The sequence below is a fragment of the Chlamydotis macqueenii genome, chromosome 1 (assembly GCF_036417535.1).
Source record: "Chlamydotis macqueenii isolate bChlMac1 chromosome 1, bChlMac1.mat, whole genome shotgun sequence".
NCBI classification, from domain to species: Eukaryota; Metazoa; Chordata; class Aves; order Otidiformes; family Otididae; genus Chlamydotis; species Chlamydotis macqueenii.
The window spans coordinates 212,891,169-212,909,664 of record NC_141556.1 but is presented as its reverse complement, the minus strand read 5'-3'; positions in this window follow the sequence as shown (position 1 = coordinate 212,909,664).

Below are 18,496 nucleotides of genomic sequence, written 5' to 3'. Positions count from 1 at the left end.
ATTAGCCCGCGCGTGTTTTCACCGGAAACTTTCAAACTTTACCTCTCCGGAGGGTGATTAGCCCTTGCTGGGCCGCGCAACCGGCTCCCCAATTAAAGCACAAAGATACTTTTCATGCCGGGGGCTGTCAGGTGGATTTTCCTTCTCCTGGCAGGGTCAGAAATCACTGCCCGGCACTCCTGCCCAGCCAGGTCCTGCTGCCGGCCGCCGGGATGCACCACCTCTCTTTCACCGGGCTGTTCTTTAATCGGTGGGAAGTTCAGATTTGAGGTCTGGTTTTGGCTTTCACGGCAGTAGCGGGGATGGACGCTTGGTGATGGCCTGCTAGAAAAAGAAAAAGAGAAAGGAAGGAAAAAAAAAGGGAAAAAAGAAAAAGAAAAAAGGAAAAAGAAAAAAAAATAAAGAGAAAAAGAAAAAATAGGAAAAGGAAAAAGAAAAGGGAGAAAAAGAAAAAATAAAGAGAAAAATAGAATTAAGAAAAGATAAAGAGAAAAAGGAAAGGATAAAAGAAAAAGCAAAAAGAAAAGGAAAAAGGAAAAGGAGAAAAGTAACTAGAAAAAGAAAAAATAAAAAGGAAAAAGGAAAAAAGTTATGAAGAAAAAAGAGACAAAGAAAATGAAGAAAAGAGAAAGGGAAAAAAGGAAAAGGCAAAAAGAAAAGGAGAAAAGAAAAAGAAAAGAAAAAAGAAAAGGAGAACAGAAAAAGAGGAAAAGGAAAAAATTAAAAGAAAAATGAAAAAAGGAAAAAGAGAAAAATAAAATGGAGGAAAGAGAAAAGGGAAAAAAGAAAAAGGAAAAAGAGAAGAGAAAAAGAATAAAGAAAAGTCAGAAGGGAAAAAAAAAAGAGAAAAAGAAAAAGAAGAGTTAGGAAAAAAGCCCTTAAGAAAGAAAAGCACAACTGGCTTCTCAACCTGAAGCCTCCCAAGTGTGAATTTAAGACGCCTGTGTCAGCTATGGACTGGGAACAAACGGGTGCTGGTTGCAGAATTACCTGTGTCATTTCACTCACTCAGTTTGATCGTGGCTTTCAGGTGAAAGGAAAGAGAATAAATGCTTTAGTTTCAGGACCAAGAGGCTCAGAATAAATTTCCTAAAGGTCTATTTTTGGAACAGTTATTTATATAGGATAATATTTTTATGTATGTGTCCCTGTGCCGGAAAGATTGCGTTCACATCCACAGGTCGCTCGCTAATGGGCTTTCCTACGTGAACGGCAAAGAACCCTGTATACACAATCCCAAATTCCCAAAACCACTGTATTATTTGTTTAACACCCAGTTTTGCCAGCAGCTCTACACAGTATGTCCATTTTTCTCTGTGTGACAGTTGCCCAGAAGCGCTCCAACTGCTCGTGACTCCCATTTCCCTGGCCCCCCTCCCACCCCACTGCCCCCCAGTAACGTGTACCTACGAGGAGGAGGTTTTGCCAGGGTTCTCCAAGGAGAACTTATTTACATGGGGGAAATTGCCTGGAATATCTATTGCAGTCTGGCTTGCTGTGCAAATGTCCCGATTTCTGTATGAATAGCTTTTTTCCAAATTAGCTTGATTTTTAAAGGGCTCTTGGGAAAACGTAGCTGTTATCAATCAATAGGAGCAGAAGTAGGATGAAGCGGTAGTTATAATACTCGTGATTTTGCAGTGGGCACCTGCTGTGCTTGGAGCTGTGCAAGTTCTACCACCAGACCTTCACAGTCTAAATATCGGCAACGAGAGTGGAATGGCCAAAGGAGAGGGCGTGGAGAAGGAATATGGAATGGTGGTCCCAGTCTGCATGGTTGTCTTGTGCCCTAACAGTTTGTTAAGGTCTCTTGAACAGGGCAACGCGCTGGAGAATCTTTTAAAAAAAAAGTAACGGCACTGGGAGCACAAGCATCTACTCCTTTGCAGTGTTCATGAGAATGTCCACGGTGTTCCTCAGGACATCGGAAACAGAAGTCAAAAGGTGGGATAAAGACTAAGAAAGCAGAAGGACAGCGAGCAGGGATGGATACGTAAAGGATACAGGATAAATATGCTCTGGATTAACCACATGCACATAGGGAGTTATTCAGGAAGAGCGGTAGGAACTTTAAAACCACCCCAAACCTTTAATCTGAGACAACTTCATGCATAGACAAGCCCCCAGGCTCTGATATGCCAAAATATTTCAGCACATATTTAAATCCTCTTAATCTCTATGTGGCACGTCGTGCTCTTAGTGCTTTGCTCAGTCAGAGCCGCCCGCTCCTGAAGCGTCGCAAGTCTTTGTCTCCCGCTCCTCGTGACCAGGTGTGGGTCTGGTGGCAAGGCGTGGGTGCTTTTTTGGCACATGGGAAGTGGAGAGCTGCCTTCGTGTGCATATGGGATTTTATTTCATGGGATCTTAGCACTGACCCAGCAGCCTAAATTTAAAAGTTTAGCAGTCATTAGCTCTCCTACCACTTCTGTGGGTCAAAGCTATTGCCATTTTCACCAGCAGAACACAACGTGATTCACCATTTTCCATATTTTCATAAAAGGGAACTGGCCACATCAGTGTCACAATAAATAAAACCAGGCTGGGACTTTCCAGAAGAATTTAAGCCCCATGGGAAGCAAGTTGTTGTTGAGCGAACAACCCTCTTTGGCATTGCAGCCTGCAAAGTCTCCGTAGGGTATGGACGCATCCATCCATTATTAGAAGTGAAGAAAGTGGGAGAGTAGTTTTTGGATTGCATTTCCTAATTGACCTAATTATTCTATTCAAAGAAATGACTGGAAAATCATCATCTTGTTAATCATTACAAGTATCTTTGGGGTGGTATAAAGAAATTTTTTATCATGTCAGAAAGATACCAGTCTGGAAGACAAGGCTTTGTTATTTGTTGCAGCAGGTGTGGTAACCTCCGAAACGCAAAACTCCCCCCAAACCCGCCAGCAAGTCCTTGCAGGATTTACCAGGAGTGAAATCATCAGTCTTTTATCCATCTTCAAAGCAACCCCAGGCAGCACAGGTGAGGCTCTCGTCACCCGGGCTGCAGCTACATCCATCCCTGGCCTCAAACGTAATTTGGAAACAAGAAGGGGTGAACCCTACAACCCCCTCTTGTGAAAGCCCTGATGCTGTCGCAGACCTCACCAGGCTCACGCTGCATGAACCGTAACACCACAGCGTATAACCAAACCATAACATATCCTTTCAGAGAGGGGATATCGTTCGGGAGCTCAACTGGATTTCAACCAACCACACAGATTGCCAAAAACGCGTATTCTGTTACTAATTCCCTGGGCCCACCCAGGAGCATCATTTATCATTCATTTTTACGCATCTGTCTCCTTACCCTCTCTCCTCCTCTCATCGCCCCCTGCAAAAGGAGAAGACCTTCTGCGGATGACTCGGGATAACATTAAACATGTGCAGAGCCGGGATCCAAGCGTAAACTCTCCTGGCGCGGGGGGCCACGCTCCTTTATTTAAAAAAAAAAAAAAAAATTAAAAAAATCTCTAAAGCGCAGTGCCAAGTCATGGCACTCTGCAAATATTTATTAATATGACACAGTTATGTATACTGTGGGGTGTGGTATTACGGTTTTATCAGAGAGTTTCAGGATGCTGTGCGCTATGGATGAGCTACGAAAGCCATCAGACCCGCGGAGGATGGCAATTCACCCAGCGTTAGTGTGTGCTCTGCGTGTGGCACTCAAAGGAGCCATTTATAAATGTTCCAGAGGCGTTTTATTTTAATTTTTTTTTTAATGGGGAGCGGTGGCTGGAAGGTGCCAGGGCATGTGAGAGCACGCCCTGCGACAGGATGCCATTTTAAACAAGTGTTCTGGCCATCTTCAGACACGAGCTCCGGCTATAAATATAAATAACTTCGGGCTGGCGGCCATTCGCTGGCCCAGCGCACAACTGGCTGGTAAAACCCAGCTCCCTGACCCAAAGCAGGGTGGCCACATCCACACTCCGCGCTGGGAAACATGTCTCTTAAATCCCCCAAGCCTTGTCCAAACTTTCATGAGTGTTTTTTTGTATTAATAATAATTACAGGTCAGTGACCAGGTTTGTGCCCTTGACCATGTTTAGTTATCAGTTTAAGCAGACACAAGTTTTTCACTGTGTCCCTAAGTTTCAATTTCAAGCATTGACAGGGATTTTTTTTTTTTTTAAGGCTCTTCCACTTACTGAAAGAAAAAAGCCAAATTATTATCATGTGAACTTTGAATACTCACCGGCATGCTTTTTCTTCTGACAGGGAAAACAAACGAGGACAGTTTGGTGCTAAAAACTTTTACAAAATGCTGAAGAGCAGGAGTATATACAAAAGTAAGGACTCACTAATTGAGGTTCCTCCAAATTAAATCAAGAGCAGGGCATGTACTTATGGAGTGTTTTCTCTAGAGTGCCTCCTAGCAAGCATCAATACTCCTGAGGGGTAAGCACATTGGTACAAGACTGGATAAAGCCCGTCCAAGTCTGCACAGCATCCAGGGAGAAATGCCACATCTCTGGGAAGAGGAAGACAGCTTCTGATAGGTGGATTTATTTATTATTTTTAACATGATGTTGCTCTGGAGCCAGCCAAGGTGTTAAAACAAGAATACACCTTGGCAGGGACCGAGGTGCAGAGGAGCGATGCGTGAGCATCTGTCACACCCCACAGCGCACGTGGAGGGGATGCAGCTCAGTGATGCACGGCAGCTGGAAGGCAAAAAACAGAAATGAGGTTTTTGTCCCAAGAAGGTGCAGCCAGAGGGAGGTGAAAGCTCTGTGGTTCTCCTTGTAGTGCCCAAACCCTGGTGATGGAGGCCAAGTCTTACAGAGGCCATACGAAAGCTTTCTTGTGCCTAGAGCATGGACAGCTTTAAAAGGGGATGGGGCCACCGTTTGTCCTCCGTCTGGCACGTGAGGCCATCGCTGTGAAGCAGCAAGATTGCAGCCGCTTAAGATTTCTCCCCCACCAGGCGTCTTGCAGAAGATGATAGCATTTTCCAGGGTCTGAAGCCTCACAGCTCTGCTTTATTCTGCCGCTTTTCTCCCCTCTACCCTGCCCTTCAATAACAGAGGTTTTTGCGCACTAACCTCCTGCTTACCTGCCTGCAAAGGGGCAGGATTCAGAGCTGTAGCCACAGCTCATTTTCCCTAAATTTCGGTGGTGTTTGTCTCCCTCACCTCATCTTTAATACCATCACTCACCACCTACGCTGTAAGAGCACCCAGCCCGCGCCCAGTCCAAGCCCCGTCGGTGGCCAACTCTTCTCTGGCTGCACCAGCCCAGCTCCCATCACCAGCCAGTGGAAAATCAATGCCGAGCTTCTCGACTTTTGTGCCATTTGGCCGGAGACCACGCGAGCCTGACCTTCGAGCCCAGGGACTGAGCAGAACACGCTTCTCCTCCGGGCCAAAGGTCCCAGCCCTACCCCAACACTGCCTTTTAAAGGCCTCCGTCCTAATAAAAACCAGCTGCCAGCAACTCTCTCCAAAGCTGAATGATCCCTTCAGGGTGGGGTAGCACTTTCTCTTCCCTACGAAGTCCAGTAACCCCTCCTTCGCCGCGGTGCTGGGGCTGGGGTCCTCCTCGCAGAGGGGGCTTAGCAATGGGAGCATAATTAATAACAGTGATTCGCAAGAGCGGAGAGATGGAGACCAACTGGAAAGGATAAAAATGCCTGAATCGCCTTTTTGGAATAAGAGGAATAATGTAAAATGTTCAGGGGACCGTCTGCCGTTACGGTCTCGGCTTTGCAAATGCTGGCTGAGAGTAAAAACACCTCATCTGTGAGCAAGACATTTGTTAGACGTTCCTGATTTCTGCCCATTTTTAGTCTAGTCCCTGATCCCAACACTCATTCTGACGCTGTGGTGGGAAGCAGGGACCGGGAGAGAGCTGCGCCAGGTTTTGCTCTGGCTCAGTGGGTCTTGGGGCCACCTCACACAAGGCAGCATTAGGGCCAGGTTATCCAAAGGCCTTTTGGAGAGGTTTTTCAGACAAGATTGACTTGCAGAAAAGAAGGTGGACTTCTCACAGGGCTCAAGGTAGCCATCCTTGCTGCCACACCTCCTGGGCAGAGATTCCGATACTCTTTGTGTGAACATCCTTCAAAATCAGGATTTCTGTTGCTTAAGTGGGAGCCGAGCGCCTCTGAAAACCCAGCAGTGATTGAAGGGGCTGGACATTTCTGAGGGACACGTTTTCAGACAAGGCAAAACAAAGCAAAATTGAGATGGGACGTGGGTCACCTTGGTTGGTTGCAATCCATGACCTGGAGTGGAGAACATACAACTCCCAAACTGGGGAAGGATCCCAAACCAACTCACGGTGCCCTCTCTTAGCCCAGTGTTTCTATTTGCAACTGTGAGAAAAAGCTGCTTTTTGGAGATTTTGGACAGCAAGTGGATTAATGGCATCATCACCTTATGACCTAACTTGACAAGAGCTGGCAAGGTACCAGACAAGGCACCATGCTTTGAAACTCAGTCTGGAACCATTCGGACACGGAAAACCTCTCCCAGATCCACACTGCTTTATGCAATCATAAACCATAGATAACAACAGGCTTTTATGTTTTCACCTAAACGTTTCCTTGCATTTCACAGGAGTCATTTCATAAGTCCACCTCGCTCACGCCTTCCCTGACTTGGAGACGTAAATTCGAAGCTCCTCCAGACGCCTCAGGTGAGGTCTAATTTTCAAACACCCACACTCCATTTAGTTCCCATTGATACACGGCTCTCCTCTCAACTCTGGGTGCTAGCTTCTCCTAAAAACCTGCTCAGCTGCGTCACAGCTACGGGCACCCAGGGTTGCTCATCTGCTTGCCCAGCTTCTGAAAACCTGGTCTCTGATTTTCTTATGCATCCTTTAAGAAGTCCTTAAGACATTCTTAAGACATCCAGCTTGAGTTACCTTCCATTCCAGTTGATTTTATTAAAGAACGGTCTTCAGGGTGATGCTATGAAAACCCTTCACCCTCTACCAGGAACACCCAGGCTCGGTTGTTTTTTTCTTATCTAAAACTGCCAGCAAAACTTTGGAGATTAATTCTTTTTGTTGACAGGAGTGATTTTTTTTTTTTTCCTGAGTGATTTCTCTCTGATCCTGATGGGTTTTGTGCCTGATTCCACCTTGATGGTTCAGTTAGGCTTTCTGTTTACCTACAAACACCTGATTATGGGCTTTGGTTCCTTCCCATGATGGAGTACGTCCACCGCAAAAACTTTATGCAATAGGTGCTGCGCAAGGTGTAGCACTTTTGAGGTTGTAGTACGGGTTCAGGGCCTGACTTAGCACTGAGTTACTTGAATTTTATTCCAGAGCCATTCCAAGGATTAATTACAGGATGGCACAAAAGCACAGGCAGGCGTTTGTTCCTTTTGCCTCCCTGTAGCATTTCTGCGCTATCGCTTGGACACCGTCCTGCTCTTGGAAAACGCAGGCTGCTACGTATCGCTTATTCACTTAATTGCATGGAATCTACAGAACAAATATTCACGAAGCTGTTTTAGCAGAGGAGATTTGCAGGGTAAATATTCACAAAGCTTGTTCTCTCCTCAGTGAAATGCAAGGCGGACTTGAAAGCCGTTCGTCATTGCACAGAAAAAGTCGAGGGCTTGGCAGGGCGACTACAGGGAGTTCACTAAGGTGGGGTAATGAGCAACAGAAATGGGGTCTTCTTTGAGCTGCCTTACCTAGGCACATCTCTGCAGCCCACCGGTGCATGAAAAAGGAAGGCAAAATACCAGCAGACTTGTCCCATGCTGGGCCGCATGCAGAGACAGCATGTAAAATCCCCTCTTCTGATCCCATCTCCGTTCCCGGTCCCTACCAAGCCCTGTGAGATGAGTCTAAGGTGACTTCTGGATGCCTCCAGAGGATGAGCCTGGCAGAGGGCGGCTGTGCTGGCATGACCTAGCTGGGATTGTACTGCTGCATCTTCAGCTCGCAGAAGCTTGGGAGTCCGTGTCCTACAAGGGACGTCCCACCCCACCTGCCTAACACAACATTTTCCCTGGAAGGGAGGGTTGTTATCCCAAATTCAGTAAGAAATAGTGCAACCAAACTGCAAGGAATCTCCAAATCTGTAGACTGGGCTATGTGACCATGGTAGACCAGCTTGGTAGAACCCCATTCAACAACCCATGGGGTTCACCAAGCCACCGCCAGTTTAGCTGCTGAAAGTATGTGGTGGTGTGGAGGTGGCACTGAGAGTCTGTGTTGGTGTGTTGTCTTTGAAATGTTTGGGATGACAGGTGTCGGAGAGAAATGGATGGGTTCGTTTAGGACTTCCCCAATTGCCCACTTGTTTATGTGCAGTTCCATTGCTCATCTCCTCTCCCATTCTTCTCCTGGGGACAATGGCCTGTCATGGGTACAAAATCCCTCTTACTACGGGCACACGAGCTGCCTGGCACAAAGCAAGCCAGGGCTCCCAAACACCGCTGCTCCAGTATAAATAGTATTATTTATTTTTAAACACGGATACAAAGGCATTGTGCCTCCTTGAATTATCCCGATCTGTTAGACTGGCAGCTTCTTAATCCTGCAGAGCCAGGGATGCCACATTTGGGTGTGCATGTGCTTTAACAGCCACGATTGAGAAGGACCACGCTATCTATAAACCCAGCAAGTCTGGATGCCATCCCAAAGGATGCACTCGTGCTCACAAAGACGCTGCGGGCTGAAGCTGTAACCATTTTGGGTCGATTCCCTGTCCCTCTCCATGCCGGAGGTCTGACCAAACACTTTCTTCGTGCCTTTCAGCTGCTGAATCCAGACCCCACTTGACTCGGTGGAAAAGCTCTGTTAGCGTCAATGGGACGCGATCAGATGTGAAAAGTCAAGACTTGGTAAACTCTAATAATTCATATTCGCTGAGGAGCTGATCCTCCTTCTCGCCGCTCCTTTTATCCATCCCACAGCTGTGATAACAGTACGACTTTATGTAACAAGAATAACCCACCACTCGCTATTTCCACGTGAAAACACAACAGCTTCCACTACTGACTCATCCTAATCCTCTGCAGGGCAACTCCTATATTTTTCCACTTTTTTTACTGGTTTGTGCTGCCCCTTTTCTTCTAGTTTTTTTTCTCTTCAGCACAAAAAGCATTCAACTGTTCTTTGGTTGCTGGGGTGTTGTTTTGTTTTCTTGCTTTTGTGGTGGTTTGGGTGGGTTTTCTTTTGAACTGGAGAAGGTGAAATACAGGGGCAAGGGGAAGGAGTGTAGCAGAATGCGTAAAGGCAGACACTGGAATGGCAAGCCAGCAGTTATTCAAGTGCACGTGGTAGAAAGCATCTCTGAAAAAACAAATAATAATAATAATAATAATAATAATAATAATAATAATAATAATAATGGAAATAAAAGCAGCAGAAATCTCTCTCCCATTCAACCCGGCCAAAAAAAATAAAGGCTTGGCAAGGAACAATCTGAGAATGTGTCTGAAGAGCTGGAAGTAGATTCTGTATCATACAGAAGAGCCAAAAATGTGTTTGGCCACAAACAGTGCGTGATGCATTGCAAAACGCCTCATGAGGCGATATTTAGAGGGTGGGATGGTTGGCATGGAGAGGAAAAGGGGGGGGAGGCATTGCTGCAGGAGGAATATCTTCAGCCTTCAAACAACAGCCACTAAAATATCCCGAACGCTCTGCCTCCCCAGAGGTGCCAAGGGTTGAAAGTTCTGTGCAGAATGGCTTTCGCGGGATAATGTCATCTCATTTAAAATTATTTTTTAGCTGCCCCTTTCATAGCGAGAAGGAAAAGCCCGAATCTACGGCCTGATGCCGGAATGTCAGTAGGCTTTGGATTAATGGGTTTTGGATCGGACCCATGGTGTAAGAGACAGTGCTCCAATCGAGCCATAAATAAAGCGGCTTCCATTAACGTTTATATTTGCTTTAATTTATTTAACCAAGAAAGTCAGCAGAGGCCCATAGGCCTCAGTATTAAGGATGAGCTGGCCAAGACAGCAGCAGATAAAGCTTGCACCAGCGTAAATCAAAGCTTCCATAAGTCATACTCGAGAAACCAAGGCAATTAAATGTGACCATTGTTTCTCTATTGTATCCTTCTCGACTTTCACTTTCTGCCAGAGCCAAACACCATTTCTGCTCCATCTTTTTAAGAGATCCTGGAGAGGAAGGACCAAACTCGTTGCGAACCCAGGATCTACAGGAGGAGTTCAGAAGCTGGGATTTGCAAGCAGCTCACAAATGCTTTGCCTCCCTTTATGGCCAGATAATAATAAAGATGAGATCCAGAAGCTTTATCACTTCTCTTTTTCCTACTTAAGTGTTGGAAAAGGCTGCACCTCCACCTTGTTAGACCCTCGTTATGAAAAATTGCTGCCATCCAGCATTGCTTTGCCCAATATAATTTGAATTTACCCACATATAGGCAGCCATCCATCCTGGAAATGGATCCGTTTAATTTTCCCCATCTCAGGGGTGCAAGTTGCTGGCAGGAGCCCCGCAGAAGGGCTGGTTTAACATCTCACCTCCCTCAACACAGGGCCGCGGAGACACTGCGGATGCCGTTTTGCACCAAGGGGGAGATTTAATCCTTTAAACTTCATCTTGGCAAGCAGCCCTTTTCCCATCCAGTCGTGGCACCCAGCTCCTCAGACCTTTTGGAGGTACCAAGTGCACTTTAGACACTTTTTTTTTTTTCCTTTTATAATACCCCACAGGACGGTACCAGTTTACGACTGTATTACAGTGATGCTGTTCCTGCTACTACAATCATGGCTCTGTCATGATTTCCATTATAAACCTCAGACTGGATTTTTTTTGGTACTTTTTTTTCTTTTTCTGGGGTCTATAATTCGATCGTAAAAACTCATGCTGGGCTGAAATTCAGCTGCCAGGTTTCGGTTGGATACCAAATTTGATTTAACCCTGAGGATGCTGAACTGCTTTCAGATAGATGAGGGCTTTGGGGTGCTGAGCACATCAAGATGTGGGAGACAAGTCCTTAAGGGCAGCAAGGAGGGATGATCCACTTTGCTTTGGGGTATCAGGGGATGAAGATGCAGGAGAAATCCAGCTGGGCAATGCCACATTGCAGCTGCCATGGTCTCCTTGGTATCTCTTGTACTGCAAACTCATATGCCTTATTCCTTTGATTGACATCTCTATTCCTTATCCTCATGGGTGCCTCATGCTGATGCACCAGCTGTCACGGATTCCTCATCTCTGTAAATGTGGGGCGAAAAAAACCCCACAATGAAAGAGAGTGATGCTATCTTGCAGTTATGGTGGGATGGAGCATGTACACTTCCAGTTCACCCTGCCCTCTTTAGACACCTTCTCCAAGCTGGAAATAAACCCTTGCTGTTGTGGTGCCTCCCTCTTTCTCATTTTTTATGTCAACACTATTCTTTATACTTAAGCACCCAGGTTTAAATGCAGCTGAAAGAGCGTGAGGTGGCTTCTGACGGCAGTGGGCGAGCCTTGCTCCCACGGATGCCGCTGCTCTGGGATGGTCTGATGGCACTGATGGGGCTCTGCCCGTGAAAGCTGGTGGCGTAGACGTGTTCAAGCTCCAAAGAGCAGAGCAGATGGTTCGGTGGCCGGGATGCTACAAGGCAGCTCCAGGAAAGCTTCCAGTCCCAGATCCATCCCCGATTCTGGCTGGAGAAAAGGCTGTTTCCCTCTAGACCTGCTTCTCTCTCCCCATTACCTAGGGATGGAGGAGAAGGAGAAAACGCTGTTAATTCAAGCAACGCAGCACAAAAGCAGGACATCATGTCCTCATCTGGAAAGCGGATGTAATAGCACTTTCCTAGCCAGCGGGGCACAGTGAGGTACCGTTAAAGACTTGCATTGATCAGACGCTTCAGCCGTGAATGCTCTTCGGGGAGCTTAGAATTGATGGGATGAGGTATCATGGCTGCACAAACCCCTAATCTATCAAAGCAATAATCTATGGAAGAAAGATACTTTACAACACACTTACACAGCAGATGGTAAGTGACTTATGATGTATTCCACCTATCGTCTGCAGGAAAACAGTATTAATAAAATACGCCGACATGACAGATTAACAGCTCAGAACTGCGGTCCAGAAGAGGTTAGAACTAGCCTATTCTTCCTCTGGGGTTTTTAACAATAAGGAATTAAGTAAATGTTACAAACTGAAGATTACGTGCACACAATATTAAAGCAAGGCTTTGGTCTGGACAGCAACTGCCAAGCCGGCATCGTGGGACTTGATGTTTATTGTGCGGTAGTGACACCATTGTAACTTTGCATGGTTTATGACAAAATCGTGGTGTTCTTGCTGCTCATGGTGCCAACTTGTCCCAGGATCGGAGAACCCAGATGTGCTCCTCTTGCTCTGGCACCACCTGAAGCACCACCTGGGGCCAATACCATCCTAGGTAAAAAAAACAAAAACAAAAACAAAAACAAAGCCACAAAAAGAGCTGGTGTAGTTTGTTATTTATTTTTTAACATTTTGGAAGTGACACACAAAGTCCTGCTATATTTTATCACTGCTGAGCAATTTGGTGGGTTTGATCCTTGTGTAGAAATGGAGATGCTGGGGCTGCGTTCCCCGCTCCAGTGACCAGGGGATGTTGCAAAGCCCATGATTTCCTGCCATGTCGCTGTTCTTCTCCTTGACCTTCCCATCCTGATTCCAACTCTTTGGTGAAGGGAGGGGAGTTATTCACACCAGATAATTTTAAGGGCTTACTGTAGTTGTCTGAGATCCTTTGGGTCTCCCGTAGTCAATGGAGGGAGAGAGGACTCTCCAATGGGCAACTAGGAGCCCTGGAGCTCAGGTCAGGGCTGGCATTTTGGTGGGAAGGTGCTGTGTTTCAGGTGATGGCTGGTACTATCTTCCTTACCCACAACTCAGCCTTCCTGAAGGTGAGTGCCTAATCCAGCTGGCTCTGCTTCCTCCAAAGGTGACTGACGGTGCCATCCTCACCAAACAGTGCTCTGCAGCAGATCTGAACAAGGCTTTCCCATTTCAGACTAGCATCATCACCAGTGCTGCGGGATGCTTGTGCAAATGTGGATCTCTAGTTTGGAAAAAAAAAACAAACAACAAACAAACCAGAATAGAAAAGTCCAAAGTGAGTTTTGTATCTGTGATCTCTGGATTTAAGGCTCCATCTCACATATCAGCAGGACCAAGCTGGGTAGAGATGCAGTTCTCACCACAGCTGCACCAGCAAAACCACTTCATCTTGCTAGTAATTGTTCTTTTCTTCTTCTAATACCAAGCTGTTTTTGTCAAAGTAGCTGTGCTTATGTCAGAGTGACGGATCTACTGTCAATACAGAAGGTACATGGTTTAGTGGTGGACTTGGCTGTGTTTGTTAGGTTAATGGTTGGACTTGATGATCTTAAGGATCTTATCTAATCTAAATGGGAGGGAGGGAGGGAGGGAGGGAGGAAGGAAGGAAGGAAGGAAGGAGGGAAGGAAGGAAGGAAGGAAGGAAGGAAGGAAGGAAGGAAGGAAGGAAGGAAGGAAGGAAGGAAGGAAGGAAGGAAGGAAAAAGAACATGAGAGAAGAAAAGAAAGAAAATAGGAAAGAAGGAAAGAAAGAAAGAGAAGGAAAGCAAGAAGAAAGCTACCTTTGTTCTTTGCTACATTAAATTTAAAACACCATGCTGGTAGTAATACATTGGCTTCATTACACAAGACTGTAAAGTCCATCTAGCTCATAATTCCACCAATAAAGATCGTGATTTGCCAATAAAAATTAGGGCAGCCACTGATCCATAGTCTAGATTTCCTGCTTGGGGCAGAATAGTAAAATATGGTGATCAAATTTGGTGCAAAACAGAGCAAGTGTGCAAACTAAGCCAAGCAGAAGTATTCCCCTTTTCTTGCCACTTCCATATGAACTCAGCAAGGACCAGGTCCTTCAACAGAGCACCCCAAACCACCACCTCACCGCAGTTGCGATGAGGAACCTCATTTTTTAAGCCATATGGAAAGTCTTTGCTCCCCATTTCACACATAACTTTTTCAGTAACATACAAAACGAGGCAGGGAGAGACTTGATTGAAAACTGATGACACAGTCTAGCCCTCCTTTTAGCATTTTGGCATGCAGCACAAAAGCATTTCTGAAATCCCTCCAGCATCTAGAACTGTACCTAGAATGTTTTTAGGACTAATATTAAAAATGCGTGGTAGGCTAGAGGCAGCTCTACTCAGAGGAGTGAACATCAAATGAATTACCTTCACCTATCTCTGAGCCATAGAAAGACAAGAGTTTTGTGTGACATATTTTGCCTCCAGGGCAGAAAAAAATAAACTTAAGAAAGCACCTTCAACCTAATTTCAAACTGTTTTGTTTGGTGTTTCCTCCAAGAGCCTTAAAAAATGCTTGCAATCTCATAAGCACGGCTACGGGCCTTGCTCAGTCAGTTCCCAACCCCACCGCTGAGCCCTGGTCTTCCAGGAGCACCTGCCAAATAAAATGTTTGAAAAAAAAATACATGTGGTCTGTACTTAGAAGTCTTGAGGGTACTCAGATCGTAAATTTGTTGTGGAGCGTGTGGCAATGCTTATTTACTCGCGATTGATTATTTTCTTTGTGAGAGTTTTCCAACCAAGTTAGAAAGTCAGAAAGCACTGATCAGAGTAAATCCATAATGTAACTTTAAGTAATGGCTGAAAGAATGCATCAAAATTCATCCTTGGAGAAAAAGACACAGGAGATGCTCATTTGTATTGATGAAGATGCCATGGGGAATAGTAACGTCATTATTAGAGGGGTGCAAATAAAAAGTGAAACTCTGGGCACATGAAGATGGGGTTTGAGATGGACTTGGGGTTTGAGATGGAGGTGAGACTGCTGAGTGTCAGTGAAAGAGCAGGGAAAGGTATGCCAGCCCCGAGCAAACAGCTTGTGGTCTCACTACGGCTGCAAGGGCGAAGCTGCCTCTGGGAAGCCTTGGGATGAGGTTTTCTTTCAAGTCTCTGGTTTTATTTGAACTTCAAAGTTGAAGTAAAAGTCAAAGGACGTGGACTTGGGAGGGGAAAGCTTTTCATGGTCTTCCTCACCATTGCATCTGTCCAAGGGGAAGGCGTGCATCTGCATTGATGTTTGGGTTTACAACAAACTCAAACTAGAAGACCTGCTCCTGCTCCAGGGAAGCACCTACCACACGCTGACCAAGAGCGGGTCCGCAGCTAGTTAAAAAAAAAAACAAACCCTTTTTGAACTGAATCATAGAATCATAGAATGGTTTGGGTTGGAAGGGACCTTCAAAGGTCATCTAGTTCAACCTGCCTGCAAGCAGCAGGGACATCTCCAACAAGATCAGGTTGCTCAGAGCCCTGTCCAACCTGGCCTGGAATGTTTCCAGGGATGGGGCATCCACCGCCTCTCTGGGCAACCTGGGTCAGTGTGCCACCACCCTCAGTGTAAAAATTTTTTTTCCTTACATCCAGTCTGAATCTACCCTCATAACACACCTCACTCTTGTTAGGAGGAGCCATAGACTTCTCTTTGTGGGTGTGGGTGAAGGGCAGCATCCAACCCACCATGCACAGCCGGCTGGGATATCCTAGCCCCTCGGCTAAGGCATTTCCTCAGCCACGATGGCCCACGGAGAGCAAACCCACCCCGTTCCAAACCCCTTGACCCCTGACAAGCCAGCGCTGGCTGCCACGGCGCGACGCTCTGAGCCGCGTGTTTGCAGGCTCCGGCCCCACCGGCGGAGCGAGATGCAACGAGAGGCAGGTAATTAACTTCAGATGTACCTGTCAAGATGTCACGGACACAGACCCGGAGAGGAGCCGCGTGTTATTTGTTTCTCATAACGTAACAATTATCTTGTTGTAAGAGGGGCTCCCTCCCGCGCTCCCTCTCTGCGTCTTTGTTTTCCTTCCACGTTCGTTCACACATTATTTAACTTTTGACTCGGACACAGCAGGTAAAAGCATTTAACAGCTTGGCTGCTTGTTCAGACAGAGCGAGGACGGGGAGGGGGAGGGAGCAGACGGCAATTTTTTGCCTTAAATTTTCAAGTTTTCAGCGCTGCATTTTTCTAAAGGGGAGAGGAGAAGAAAAGGGAAGGAAAGTGACGGGGGGGGGAATGGCATTCCACAAAGACGGAGTCACATTTTCCAGCTTTATAACATGCTCTCCGCTGTCCCCAGCCTTCACCGGGGAGACGCATTCCCGCTCCGCGGCGGAGAAAAGGTCAGCGGTAAAAATTTCGCAGGAACTCCATCATGGTCCTCGCGGGACGTGTTCTTCAGGAGGAGAGAGCCGGGCGTCTCGCTCCGTCGACAGAAATCCACATCACAAAACGTATTACTGGGGGGAGGCGGGGAAGGGGGACCCACGGCACGACACAGCCCGTGACTTCATTTCGCGGGGTGATCGTTTCGCCCCCCACAGAGGCGGACGGCGGCGTGGAGGGGACGGACAGACAGACGTTTTGCTGAACGGATGACGAAGGCGGGAGAGAGAAAATGGGACGGACGTGATTTACAGGGCTGGAAAAACGTCTGCCCCCAGGGGAAAATTAACTTTTAATTTATGTAAAGGAAGGTATAGCTCCGCATTACTTCCAGGTTTGTATCCACCTGAGCTTGCACAGAGCAAACCTAGCAGCCAGGGGGATATAACAGCGTCTGCCCGGGCGTCGTTACTAAACAGAGCGAGATTTTTAATGGGGAGGGAAGCCCACCGTTGCAACAATAACGCAGCCTCCTTGGATTCACCCCAAAACCAGACGGGACGTTGGAGCGGTTGGTTATCGCTAGGAAGCGCACGCGGGCGCGGGGCGAGGGGAGGCTGGTGCGCTCGAGGGAATTCCTCCAGTCCCGAAAGAGATAACTGCCCCGGAGAACTGTTTTCACAAAGGGTAAATATTAAAATAAGTGTGAAAACCGGATTTCTCTTTTGTCACACACACACACACGCGTGTGCCACGGGGGAGTTTGCGCCCTGCGAATAGCATCCCCGCAAGCAGGGGCGCAGCGAATGCCAGCGCTCTCCAAACAGTGCGGTTTGTCACTTCTTTTTTTCTCTCCAGACACAAAACAAAAGCTTGACTGTGCTTGAGCAAAGGACCAAGCGCTGGGAACTGCACTAGGATCTCACGCCCAGAAGGCTTTGAAGTGTATTTGAGTTTTAAAATACCGCTTCTGAGCTAGGGGTTTTATTTTTTTGGCATTAAGTTGCCGTTAGGTTTTGTTTTGTCTTTTTTTTTTTTTTTTAAAGTCGCCAGCCTCAATCCCAAAGTCGCTTTTAGCTTCTTTTTCATGTGGCTGCATCCTCCCCATCTTCCCCAAACCACATCACGCTGCTCGCATCAAACGAGCCGTTCCCTGAGGATCAGGGCAAAATGTAACATCCCAACGGCATCCCGGGCTGCATCCCCAGCAGCGTGGGCAGGAGGGCGAGGGAGGGGATTCTGCCCCTCTGCTCCGCTCTGGGGAGACCCCCCTGCAGCGCTGCGTCCAGCTCTGGAGCCCCCAACATCAGAAGGACGTGGAGCTGCTGGAGAGGGTCCAGAGGAGGCCACACAGATGCTGAGAGGGCTGGAGCAGCTCTGCTGTGAGGCCAGGCTGAGAGAGCTGGGGCTGTTCAGCCTGGAGAAGAGGAGGCTCCGGGGAGACCTGAGAGCGGCTCCCAGTGCCCAAAGGGGGCTGCAGGAAAGGTGGGGAGAGACTCTTCAGCAGGGCCTGGTGTGACAGGATGGGGGGTGATGGTTTCAGAATAGAGAGAGGTAGATTCAGACTGGACACAAGGAAGACATTTTTTACGCTGAGGGTGGTGGGACAGTGTCCCAGGTTGCCCAGAGAGGTGGTGGATGCCCCATCCCTGGAAACATTCCAGGCCAGGTTGGCCGGGGCTGTGAGCAACCTGATGTGGTTGGAGATGTCCCTGCTCCTTGCAGGGGGGTTGGGCTGGATGGGCTTTAACGGTCCCTCCAACCTCAACCATTCCATGATTCCATGTCATATTGCAGCAAACATGCACGCCTGTGCCTTCACCCGCGCTGCCTCCTCCGAAAAAAACTTCCCTGGCGTGAGTTTATCTGACAGCTCACACCCAGTCGGGTGCTAAAATTTCCGTTGAGTGCCTAAAAGATTTCAATTTTTGCATTTTCTGGGGTTTCATCCTCCTCCTCCAGCTGCCAGTGGTGAAACACGCCTGCCGCCAACAGTTTGAAGTGGGGTGAAAACTCCCCCTTAAAAAAAAAAAAAAAAAAAAAAAAAAAAGGGAAATTGCAATGGCTCGGGGTGACTCCAGAAGCTGGAGGGCAAGTCAGGAGGGGGTGCGAGCAGAAGCGTTGGGTGCAGGGGTGGGTGCACGGGGATCCAGTGGGCAGGGCGGGGGGGGGGCTGCACAGGGTGCAGGGTGCGTGTGAGTGCGGAGCGAGGTGCGAGAGGGGGAAAGTGGCTGCAGGGGGGTGGCGAGGGGAGGATGGATTTTGTGCGGGGTGGGAGGGGAGGAAGGGTTTTTGGAAGGTGCAAAGGGAGCAGGCGGCTGCGGGACTGCGGAGGAGAAAGGGGAGGGGCGCGGGGGCGTGACGTCAGCGCTGCGGGAA